Genomic DNA, 12,931 nt, shown 5'->3' with positions numbered 1-12,931 from the left:
GTCTCCTCCCCTCTGAGGGTACAGTGTCCTCTCCTCCAGAGGGCACAGCAACAAAATGCCATGTGCTGTTGACTCCCTGAGAAGCGGGCTCTGGAAGTAGGGTTGTCCCTGCCCCATCTCAGACCCAAGCGTGTATTTCAAGTGTCCTTCAGGAAGCCTACTCTGGAGAAGGGCTGGCACCCTGAACTCCGTGACAGGAAGAGAACTCTGTGAGAGAAGGGAACAAAACGACCCAAGAGTAAAAGCACCGCATCCTTCAAAACAGCGAGAGGGTAAGCCGCGGTTCACAGTTGTTTACGCCACGACGTGAACGCGCCTGCGCGAGAAATAGACGCTGCATTTCAGCCATGGTGGGAGCGCCAGCCAACTTCTTCAACTCCCCCGGTGGGTTTCTGCAGGATGCTACAAGCATTTGATGTGATGATGGCCTCTCTGATTCTATTTCTTCTTTTACTTGGAAGCCTCATCCAAGGAGACTCTCTGGGACTCTGTCAGAACCTCCAGCTGGCTGCCTTAATGGGACGTCCTTGGCTGTTTTCCAAAGGATGTTTTGAGTATCTGATTTAATGATCTCGCTCTCTTCTCTACTTTATTTTCCCTTGCAGTATACTTATTAAACTCACTCATTCAAAATGCACAGTATGGCAGGCATTCATTCTCTGACTGTACAGAGAAAGTATTGATGGAGCTGGACTTTTCAGTGTTTCAGAAGCTCATGGTAGGGACTGGGGGCTGCAAAAGATTTGCTAGGGATTCGCTGCTATGGGGGTTGGAAGGAAAGCAGGTATGAACAAAGGCCCCATGAGCGTGCCACACACAGGGGAAGCTGGACAACAGAGTTAAATGGTGGTTGTGTTAACCAGTGATGTGGCCAGGGCCCTTTTGTCCTACTTGAATATATACTGGCTATAAGCAATGAGTAGCTTGTGTAGCATGGGGCTATTGAGTGTCAAAGGCTTGTGGGGGGGCTTGAAAAACGTAGATGCTCATAGCCTTGAGAACTAGAGACTCATGTCTAGGAACTTAAATAGGATGCTTAGTGATCCGGGCTTTTGTTGCCAATGGGTTCCTGGCACTTGGCAATGGCAGCAACAGTCAATAGCAGTTAGTGCCAACCAGCTACAGCTCCTAACCTTGGGTGTCAAGACCCTTGGCCTCCAAGGCTTAGCATTTCCCTAGTTTTCTTCCAGAATCCAGGGCTCGTGATATGTTTGAACCTTAGATCTTTCTTTCTTTCTTTCTTTCTTTCTTTCTTTCTTTCTTCCTTCCTTCCTTCCTTCCTTCCTTCCCTCCTCCTCTTCCTCCTCCTCCTCTTCCTCCTCCTCCTCCTTTTCTTCTTCTTCTTCTTCTTCTTCTTCTTCTTCTTCTTCTTCTTCTTCTTCTTCTTCTTCTTCTTCTTCTTCATTGTTGTTTTTAACAGCCCTGGCTGTCCTGGAACTCACTTTGTAGACTAGGCTGGCCTCGAACTTACAGAGATCTGCCTGCCTCTGCCTCCCAAGTGCTGGGATTAAAGGCATGCCTCACCTCCTCCAGGCCTGACTTTGGACCTTTACAGCCATCTGACTCTACCTTTCTCATTCTGTACCCCCACAGCTTTTGTTATCCCCATCACCTACACACTTGGCCTTCTTTGCTCCCCACCATGTCCCCCTCTAGCCACGTTCTCATACCTCTGCTGCTGCCCTAACTGCTACAGTAAGAATGGAGTTGCCCTCTGGGTGGAGAGGTGCCATCGTCTTCTTCAAGTTCAGTTGGCCAAGGGACCACCCCTCAGGAGGGTGAATTTACCTTAAACCATGCTGAAGAGATTAAAAACATGAATAATTATTCCTTTAATAAGATCATGTGTGTTTCCCCTCCCCCACCCCTTTCCCAGAATTCCTGTCCTCTGTGCAGTCGGTCCAGGGCTGCCATGGGGTTCTGTCGGGTCTGCCTCAGAAATAGTCACTTTTCTGTCTTCTCGCCTGTTTTTCTTCTGGATGTTAGCCAGAGCCTAAGCAGCTTTCCCTAACCCTCCAGGCTTCCATCTTTCTCTAGTGTCCTCCTCCTTGCCATATGACTGCCTTGTCCATCAAGTGGCTGACCTCCATGCTGGCTTAACACAGACAGGCAAACAGGTATGGGTGCTTCCTCCTCTTCCCTGTCCTTTTCCTCCAGGCAGCTGCTGAGAGAGACAGCTTGTCTGCCCTGGCTGTAATGGTAAAACACTCCCCAAGGGGCCCACGGGCCACAAGGGGCAGCGGGTCCCAGGCAGGGAGTCATGAGAGACCTCGGGTCAGCCGGTCCCACGAGGCGTTGTGGTGGGTGAGGACAGAGATGGATAGGCATGCCATGCAGAATGAGGTTGGATATTTATTTAGTGGGTTATGGGAGGGAAGGGGAAATGGGAGAGGAAGGGAGAAGGGGGATGAGGAGAGAGAAAGGCAGAGAGAGAAAGAGAAACAGAGTTAGGGGGAGAGGAGAGGAGAAGCTACCTTTTTAAGAGAGAGGCAGAAAAGGAGAGCTCTCAATCTGGAAGCAGAAGGAAGATCTGCTTGCCTCAGCAGATGGGGAGGGGAGCAGGTGGGGCTTGTCTCTTAAAGGGACAGGACAGACCATTACACTGGCATGTTTCTTTTAAACTCTGATTAGATTACTCTTAAGCTCTTTTGGGAGTCTGTTCTTCAATTCCTTTATTTATTTATCTATTTATTTATTGTTTTTCAAGACAGGGTTTGTTTGTTTGTTTGTTTTTGTTTTTTCAAGACAGGGTTTCTCTGTAGCTTTGGAGCCTGACCTGGAACTAGCTCTTGTAGATGAGGAGGTTGGCCTCGAACTCACAGAGATCTGCCTGCCTTGAGTGCTGGGATTAAAGGCGTGCACCACCACTGCCCTTCAATTCCTTTTTTTAATCTCCGGGCAGTGGTGGTGAGGAGGAAGAATATCATAAAGAGACACTGATTTCTATGGTAACACGTGGCAACTCCACCAGACTCCCCCAAATACTCAGCAAAGCTGCCACGGAGGCAGCGGCTGCTGTCACTTCTGTGGCTTGACCATCGACTATGCTCTCTTAATGCTACTAACTCAGCTGGTCCTAATTATGACAAAATCACAGGTGGGTGGAGAAATGACCCTTACACTGTTGTTACACCATGGGGACAGCATCCAGTTACACATACAGGAGCGTGGTATGGCGTTAGTGTGGTGTCCAAATGTGGTGACCCGAACACCAATTGTAACACAGCTTCCAAGCTCTCCCATCTGGCAATCAAAGGGTTTAACTGATTCACAAGAATGGTCTCCCTCCTCTCCTCTAGTCCCTGCAAAGTCCAGAGCAGCCACTGGCAGACTCACGTAAACTTGCTCCATGCTTCTCTTGCTTGGGCTAAAGGTTCCTGTCACGAGTACTTCCAGAAAAATGCCTTAATACCATAAACACCATTTCATTCTGCTTGATGAAGCGTAATCCCAGCCCCAGTCCCTAGGGAGAGATCTCTGGTTTGCCAACGCTATAGTCTCTGGTGAGCTTTGGTTTATATCAGTGGCCCTGAACAAGAAGAAGGATTGGAATCTGCTGGTCAGGGAATGGGAATAAGGAAACGGACTGGGCAGAGCATTGCATTTGGTATTTGCTTTGAAGAGGAGACAGGACCATGGTTGGAAGTACAATTAAGAAAACCATGTTCTTAAGTCATGGCCGACAAATGAGGGTTCTATTTGCTCATTTCACTCAGCGTTTACAGGGTCTTGACGTGTGCCAAAAATCTGTGCTGTTTGCTGAGGAGACAATGCTGAGTGGGACAGAGGCCCCAGGTGACGGGCAATTGGCTGTGTACACACTTTTCTCAGAAACACTGGACAGGGAAATGGCCTTGAGTGTGGCATACAGGACAAAAGAGTTCTGTCTTGTAGAAACAGATTTTTCTGCTGTATTGGTTTGGCAGAGTAGGGTGTTTGGGTTTTGCTGTTGCTGGGTTTTTGTTTTGTTATTGTTTATGTTTGCAAATTTGTGTGTGTGTGTGTGTTCGCACCCCACAATGCATGTTTTGCTCAGAGGACAACCTGTGTGAGTCGGTTCTCTCTGTCCACCATGTGGGTTGTGGGAATTAAATGTAAGTCCCCAGGTTTGTGTGGCAAGCGCTTTTAGCTGCTGAGACACCTTGCCAGCAGGTGAAGAGGTTTTGAGGTAATACAATACTGGACCCAGTAGAGAACAGAGATATCATCTAATTCCAGTCCTTCGTTTTACAAATACAGAAATTGAGTTCCTCCGAGGCTAAGAAGCTTTGCCCAAGGACACATCCGGCCAGTGGCCGACTCTGAAAGAAACCTCTTATCTTCTTCTCTGCAGAGAATTTTCCACTGCCCTGTGCCAGATTATACACACACACACACACACACACACACACACACACACACACACACATACGTCACTTCTGCAGTCTAACTCCAATACCTTAGCCACTTCTTTAAATGGTAATGTTAGTGAATTCCATGAGCCAGGGCTCATTTTCCATATTCTGCCAATTAATTGTGGTTTGGGAATAATCCGTTCCAAGTCCCTTGGTTATAAAATATGGCATCGGCTAATCTTTTTTCAAGGTAATTCATTCCAAAGTTTGAATCAATTATACCTATTATAGCTGAGGGTTAGCCCAGTCTTCCAGTTAAGCAGCAATAGTGCTATTTGTTACCCTCAGGGCATGATTACTGGGAGGAACTGTTCCTGGTTCATAGACAGGGTCTTCCTCTGTAGCCCCGGCTGGTCTGGAGCTGGCCTCGAACTCACAGTGATCCGACTGCCTCTGTCTCCGGACTGTTGGGATTAAAGGCCTGTGCCATCACACCTAGTTCTGAGAGCAACCACCACTGTGGGTGCAGGCTCTCCACAAGATATAGTGACATAGATATCCTGGGGAGTGAAAAGGGTCAGGCTTGAAGGAACCCTGTCATCACTTGGTGGGTGACAGGCAGAAGCAGTCCAGTGTCTGCCTACTTCTGTGGTCTGCACCCAGAGGCCATAGGAAGGAGGACCCACTGTTATTTGGAAGCCCTGTGCCCTCCACCTCTTCTCAGTAGTCTGCACTGGGTCACCACCATCTGGAAAATATGAAATTTGTTTGGAAGATAGAAGCACCTTCCCTTGCATCTAAAGTGGGTTACTTCCATAGCCAACGGCACATCCCAAATAAGAAAACAATTAGCTATTGTATAAACAATCATTTTCATAGCCAAGACTTCTGGCTAGCAAATTAATTTCTGGTGGCCTCTGCCTCACAAACCACTCTCTCAAAGAGGCAAAGAGGTGGTGTACACTCAAGGGAAGAGGTGGCCTTATGGGCCAGAATGTGTTTATTTTTGCTTTTTTGTTTGTTTGTTTGTGTTTTGAGACTGGGTTTCTCTGTGTAGCCTTGACTGTCCTGGAATTCACTCTGTAGACCGTGCTGTTCTTGAACTTGGAGATCCACCTGCCTCTGTCTCCCGATTGCTGGGGTTAAAGACGTGTGCCACTACCGCCCCGCCAGGATGCCAGGATGTGTTTAGACAACGTGGCACTGATATGGCTTCCCAATGTGGGTCAAGATGGTCAACATAGGACATGGGCACGGTGGAGGAGGGTGGCTACAAAATAATTGCTGACACTGGATGTCGGAGGGTCCCCAAAGTAAGCAGTGATGTGATCTTTTATATACCCGTTGGTAGCAGAAGGGCTCTTTTGTGTGATTCTCTATAAATATAGCCTTTATGGTTGGAGAAGAGTGTATTCAACCTTGTGTGTTTGCCAGCCAGCCTGTTCTGGCGTGTGTGCTTACCTTGTGACCTGTGTGCCTGTCTATGTGTGTGCCTGTGTGTGTACCCAGGTGTCTGCTGGTGTCTGCCCGCCTAGTGGCTGGTGTGCCAGTGAATACAGTTTTTCTTGTCTGCCAACGACTCCTTGAATTCTCTGTAACCTCTGTCTGTCTGTAACCCTCTTCTGTTCCTGGACCAGAGACTGGACCTCACAGGCTCACTCTGAAAGGATCTGTCATTGGTACAAGACACTGCAAGACCAAGTTCTCAGCCCCAGAGGGCACAGAGGGCAGGGGATAAAAAACAAAGATAGGAGATAGAGGAGGAGGGAGAAGGGGAAAGGAACACGGGAAAGGGGGAACTAAGGACTGCCTCTGGATAGAGGGGAGATAGATGTGACCCATAGGCAAACGGCAATTTATAAAGGAGCTGGGGATGCGGTGGGCTGGGCAGATGTCTCAGTGGTTAAGATCGCTGGATATCCTTCCAGAGGACCCGGAGTTCAATTCCCAACATCCACATTGCAGCTTTCAACTGTCGGTGACTCCAGTTCCAGAGGGCAGGGCACCCATGGCAAAACACCAGTGCACATAGAAAAGAAAAAGAAAAAGAAAGAGAAAGAAAAGAAAAATTGAAAAGGTACAGGATGAGTTGGTTGATTTTTCATTTGGGTGTGCTAACTAGGGCAGCCAAAAGCGTGTTTTTGATTGTTGGATTTCAATAATTTGATAGCTGGACCTTGGTAGTCAGCCTCAGGAGAAGGAAGTGGCCAAATAAGGGAATAGACCTGGTGGCTAGCTTTAGGAATGTCATCTAATGGTTCTAGCAAGGCAGCGGGAATGGGGGAGAAGGGAAAGGCCTGCCAGAGTCCTGTTTGCCATGCTCCGACTGGCTAGATCCCTTCACACTCTTACCTAGCAGCGCAGATCTGGGATAACCATTAAACATGGGCTAGGAAGTACAGGGAAGGAAAAAACCCAACACTTTCCTTCTATCCTTCTTTCCTGTTGTCTAGGTCTCCTATAACAAAAGACAGATTTGCAAGAGGAAGACAAACAGAAGTGTACTAACATGTATGTCTCATATATTTGTGAGAAGACAGGCAGAGGTAAATGGACTTTCAAAGACATAGTTTAGGACTCAGGCTTAAAGGGATGTCAACAGTGTGCCTCCAGGGGTAGTAAAAGGTGGAAATGCAAATATGGGGAAAACCAATTACCATACAGACTGCTTCCTTGCATAAATGCATAGAATACCCTAGTGTGGGTATTCTATGTGCTAGGGGTCGTAAGTCATCTTGGGTGATCAATTTAGTCCCTACTGGTAGAGAGGGGATAGGGACAACTTTACAAAGTTCTACGCCACTCTAGGAGAAAGAAAGAAAGGAAGAAAGAAAGAGAGAGAGAGAGAGAGAGAGAGAGAGAGAGGAAGGGAGAGAGAGAGGGAGAGAAAGGAGGAGGGAGGGAGGGAGGAAGAAAGAAAGAAAGAAAGGAAGAAAGAAAGGAGAGAGAGAGGAAGGGAGAGAGAGAGGGAGAGAAGGAAGGAGGGAGGGAGCAAGAAAGAAAGGAAGTTAGTTTCAGTGTGTTTCTTCTTAATTGCTTTCAATTTAAAACAGTCCTTATGTCAAAGTAGCATTTTGGGGGGATGTATATCCTGCTGCCCTTTGAAAACCTTTCTCATGGTTCTAGATTTCAGAAGGCTTTGGGACATAAGGCTTAGGAAATGAAATACCGAGTGTGCTTGTTGGAGTACCCACTTCCCCTCTGCAGCTTTCTCACCCATAAACAAGAAAGTGGATTAAGACAAGCTCTAATATCCTTTCCATCTCTGACAGTCCTTGCTCTGCAAGCTTTGTTGAGTCTTGCTTCTCCTCAAATGGCTGTGGGCAAGCAGCTGCAGCAGCACCTGGGAGCTTCTCAGAGACACAGAGCGCTGAGCCCTGCCCCAGTTCTGCCTCTGGAACAGTGTGGTGATGGCCTTGTGTTTAGACCTGACTTCACTCTTGGTAGGCGCTTCTCTGACGGCTCCTGTTTCTCTCGTGAGCCGGTAGATGTCACCAGAGAGCTGACAGCAGGTTTGTGGAGGCGGAGGTAAATTACTTGAAACAGTTTGATTTGCCCCCCTGCCTTTCAGAGAATTCTCTTTGGCTCTCTGACCTGATGCCCTGTGAAACTATAGAGAATGAAGCCCCAATATGGGTTTTGAGGCTACCCACACTGCAGACACGGAAGTGCCTATCAGTTTAGGAAAGAGCTGCCCTCAAGGGCCTCTGAGTAGACAACGCACACAAAATGATTTTAAAAACCAAAAATTCTGGTGTGTTCTCTTTGTTTTTTTTTTTTTTGTGTTTTGAGATAGGATCTCACCATTCCCAGCTGACTGAAGATAAAAACTGAAATTGACCTTGAACTTCTGATTCTCCCAACTCCTCATCCCAGGAGCTAGAATTACAGACCTGTGCCCCCACCCTCACCTGCTTTCATGCAGTGCTATGCTTGCTGGCAAACACTCTAGCAATTGAACTATATCCCTAGCCCATCCATCCATCCATCCATCCATCCATCCATCCATCCATCATCTATGTATCTATCTATGTCTGCATCTATCTATCTATCAATCGATCGATCTATCCATCCATCCATCTATATCTGTCTCTTTATCTCTATCTCTATCTATGTATCTATCTATCTATTTCTTTGTTTGCAAATTTAGATAAAACTATGTTGGATGTTTTCACTCTAATAATGCCATCTAATGAAATACAGTCTATTCTGGTCCTAGAATATTCATGAAGGTATCTATGTCATACATTAGTTTTTGAAAATACGATTTGTTTTATTTCATGTGCATGGATGTTTGGACTGCATTTGTGGGCATCCTGTGTGTGTGCCTGGTACTCGAAACCAGAAGAGGGCACCGGATGCCCTGGACCTGGAGTTCCAGATGGCTGTGAGCTACCATGCAGGTGCCAGGAATTGAACCTGGGTCTTCTGTAAGAGCAGCCAGTGCTCTTCACGGCTGAGCCTTCCCCGCTATACTGTATTGTACACCGATTCCCCACAGCTTTAAATGATAATGGCCTCCTCTCCCATTAAGCCAGAATCTTCCATGTTATCCAAGCTATTATTTATATAACGCTTCAGAGTGTGCAAACCACTTCCAGATGAACATTTTTAGCTCTCTTCACTAGAGGTGCACAGGATACATCCATTTATAACGATGACCCTGAGCCATTGTCCATCCACGAGTTCGTGAAAGTGAGATCAGCCTCTAGGTCCTTCAACCCCATATTCCTGTCAAATAAAATTTTATAGGAGACATTGATTTGGCCTAAGCCCAACAGTCAAGCAATATAGGCTTTAATCACAGTAGCTGGCCTTTATTTAGCTCATTGCAGGAGGCTCTGTAACCAATTATCTAATTAAGCTGTAACCAATTAAATTGTCTCTCACAGTTCCATTCTCTATAAATGTCAGGTTACGTTGTTGGTTGAAGTTCTCAGAATCTGCTCCGGTTTTGGAAGCAGCCAGATTCTTGAACCATTTTTGGCTTTTGCTTTTCCTTTTGCTTACTTTTGTTTGGTTTTCCTTGCTCACACTAATTTTGCTAAATGTAATTGGTCACAGGAATTTTCCTTTCAACATTCCATAATTTTTTTATTATACTAACAATCTCCACTAATTATAATAAAATTTCTGCTCTGGGATTATGCCAAGATGTAGTCACCCACCATTGAGAAGTTTCATATAGGGACTTAATATCTTTATTTTTGCATTAAAACTCATTATTATTGTTAATATTACTATTATTATTATTATTATTAGTGTGATGTATGTGTGTGTGTAGACATGCACATGCTACAGAGTGCATTTGGAAGTTAGAAGACAACTTGAAAGAGTCGATTCTCCCCTTCTACCATGCAGCCTGTCTGGTTGAATTCAAGTCAGGTTTGGGAGGCAAGCATTCTTACCAACTGAGCTATATCACCAGCCCTCCATCTTTATCTGCTAATATTTTTTCAGCAGTAGTGAAGAAGGTAGGTACTACCATTCCCAAAGATGACCCCGTTGTGTCTGCAACTGGGAAGCTGCTTCCAGGTTTTGAAGGTGATGTTCCAACAAAAAATGATGACATCTACCTAGAAAGCAAACCACGTCCCTAGTTCCCATGTACCACCATTCTTTTCTCTTCTTTCTGGGGCAATGAGAACCCTCTCTGTCCCCCTCCATCTCCCTTCATGCTCAGATATTAAATCTGAGCCTCAGACAATGTGGGTTGCTGTAACAAACTGTCACAATTAGTAGCTAATAGAGAATGAGACTCTATCTCTTACAGTTCTGGAGGCTAGGAAGCAGAGCACCCAAGGATGGACAGATTTGATGCTTGGTAAAGTCCTGCTTCTGGCTCAGAGAGAGCCATTTTCTTACTGTGACAAAAGAGTGGGCCTCTTAGAGGGGGCTAGGCTACTAAGGGGGGTATTAACCCCTGCCCTAGCCACTGCCTGAGGACTCCGATTTCTACCATCACTTTGGGTGTTAGGTTTTTAATGTATGCATTAAGAGGACTCACAGACATTTAGACTATTGCCCTAGCATTTATCAGGCCTTGTACCCAGAACGGATGGCACAGTGAGTGACTACCACCCTGTTCCTGCCCTCACGGAACTGACTGTCTATTGCAGTTGGACACTGGACAAACAGAAGTGGTAATGTGGAGGGAAAGGATGGGGTTTCGTGACTGCTAATAGCAAGGGGATCCCAGCATGGGAATCAGGCAAGTGCCTGGTCCCTGCTCTCCAGTGGGGGAGAACATGGTTGTCTCTTTTACTGCTGAGCCCTCAATACTTGTTTCTTGGTTTTCCTAAACATCCACTTAAGACTCTATCTGAAATGAGGAGACTTCGAAGTTTGAAGTTTACATCTTAGTTATACTCACATGCAAGGAAGGTGTCTTTATCCTAGCAATTTCCCATTGGTTGTTCTGTTTTGTAAATTGGTCTGTGTATCGGGGTAGGGGAGGTGGGTGCTATGTGTGCATAGGAAGTGGACAGCTTCAGGACAAAGGAAGATGTCAATCACTGCCTTTCCCCTCTGAGACAGGGTCTGGCCCTCGATTGGCAGCCAGTACATCTTAGCAATCCCTGTCTCCTTTCCCTACAGTGCTGGGGTTACAAGCATACAAAGCCACACCCAGATGTTGACCTGGGTGCTGAGGACTTGAACTCAGATCTTCATGCTTTTACCTACTGAGCCATCTGCTGAACTCCTTATTCGGGAGTTTTATAAATGTGAGTCTCTCACCTATACACGTTAAAGTCGGTTTTCTTCCCAGTCCCCATAGCGTTCCTCTCCTTGTCGTGCATGCTGGCATCTCTGGACATGGTGGAAGAACAGCAAAGACAGCCTGATGCTTCTCTTTGTTTATTGCCACGTTCACACTTGAAATGTTTACATTCACATCTGTTTATTCCATGCTGTTGACAGAGTTCTTAATGGGAAGTCCCCACCTCTCCTTAGCCCATTAAAAGTTCTGGTTGAATATAAATATTGAATTTTCTGTGTTTACTGAGAGAGTTGTATATTTTTCTCCTTGAGTTTGTTAATGTGAAGAATTGCAATTATGGATCTTTATTATGTCAAACCAAGTTTGCATTTCTAGGAAAACTCCAACTTAGCCCGAATGCATAATTCTTGATGCTTGGTGGGTTCTGTCTACTAAAATGTTGCTTGTGGCTTTGTATTTGTGTTGGTGGGTGAGAATGGCCTGGAATCTTTCTGCTTTCCTGTACTTTTGTCTCATTTTGCTATGAAAGTGATTCAGGTTTCACAAAATGACCCAGGATGGTGTGATCCCCCTTACGATGTTTCGAAGCTGCCTGGACAGGCTGTGTTCTGCGAGGGCTGGATTTCATCCTGTAAGTCACTGGATGCTGCTTCCTTATGGGAAGCGTTTCAACGACAGATTCTCTTCTCTTAGACTGACCGCACTATCTTGATTCTGTTTTCACATGCGTCTTAAACTATAGTCTCATCTAATTTCCCAAAATTGTATTGGCATAAACCTGCTCATAATAGTCTTTTGCCATGTTTTCCTATGTGGCTACAGCTCTTCTTTTCCCTCATTTGCATTCCGAATATTTTTATTTACTTTAGTTATTTACTTTTAAAGTATTTGGATTAGCTGTTATTATTATTAATTTGCGGTAGGAGGGGCTGAACTCAGGTCTTGCATGTGCTCCATCAGCACTCTGTCCCGGAGCTGCATCCTGGTCCTTTGAGACGTCTATTTTGAAAAGGCCTTGCTCACTTTACTCGGGTTAACCTTGAACTCACTATGGAACCCAAGCAGGCCTTGAACTTGCAATGCCTCAGCCTCCTGACTAGCCGAGATTGCAGACTAATCTGTCACCGCACCCAACTTATTTTTATTTTAAAGCTCCGTGACCAAAGCAACTTAGGAAGGAAAGGGCTTCTTTGACTTATACTTCCACATCACAGTCCATTATGGAAGGAGTCGGGGTCGGAGCCTGGAGGTAGGCAGGGAGCCAGAAGTTGGAAGGGGAGGAACACTTTTAATTGTTGTGCTTTGCGAACAAGCACCTTCACATCCCTGTGCATTTCCTATCAATGGATAATATTCCCTCTGGGTGGTCAAGGTTGTCTGAAAGGCAGTGACAACAACAGTTTTTGTGATCACAAGGACCAAACTTTACACATGTGCACCTTTCTCTCTTGCCGTTTTGCAAAGAATGCCAGGCAGGTCCCATTGACACCTGTTAATCATGGTAAACGGGCCTCACGCGTGATCGATACTCAGTCCGCTCATGATGAGTGAATACGTAAACCAAGGGTGTAAGAACTGTGTCCACGCCACTTCCCCATGGATGGGCACGAGCTTCTGCAAGGAGAGAAGGCTCTCATGGTGCCCATGACAGCGAGTCTGCCTTTGTCCACTGCAGATGTGTGAGGCCTGGCCTCGGGACCACAATCACGTCTCCAGGAATGGAGCTCAGGCGGACCTCAGGGGAGCAGGTACTACCTCAGTTCACAGAGAACACAACTGGGGTAAGAGGAAATTGCCTCTGGTGAGTACTGTAAAGGACCTGAGAGGCAAGCAAGCTGGGGGAGGGGCCACCCAGGTGTTATTAGTGCTCTGGGGC

Source organism: Myodes glareolus, chromosome 12, assembly GCF_982192425.1.
Source record: "Myodes glareolus chromosome 12, mMyoGla1.1, whole genome shotgun sequence".
Lineage (NCBI taxonomy): Eukaryota > Metazoa > Chordata > Mammalia > Rodentia > Cricetidae > Myodes > Myodes glareolus.
This window is presented reverse-complemented; position numbering follows the sequence as displayed.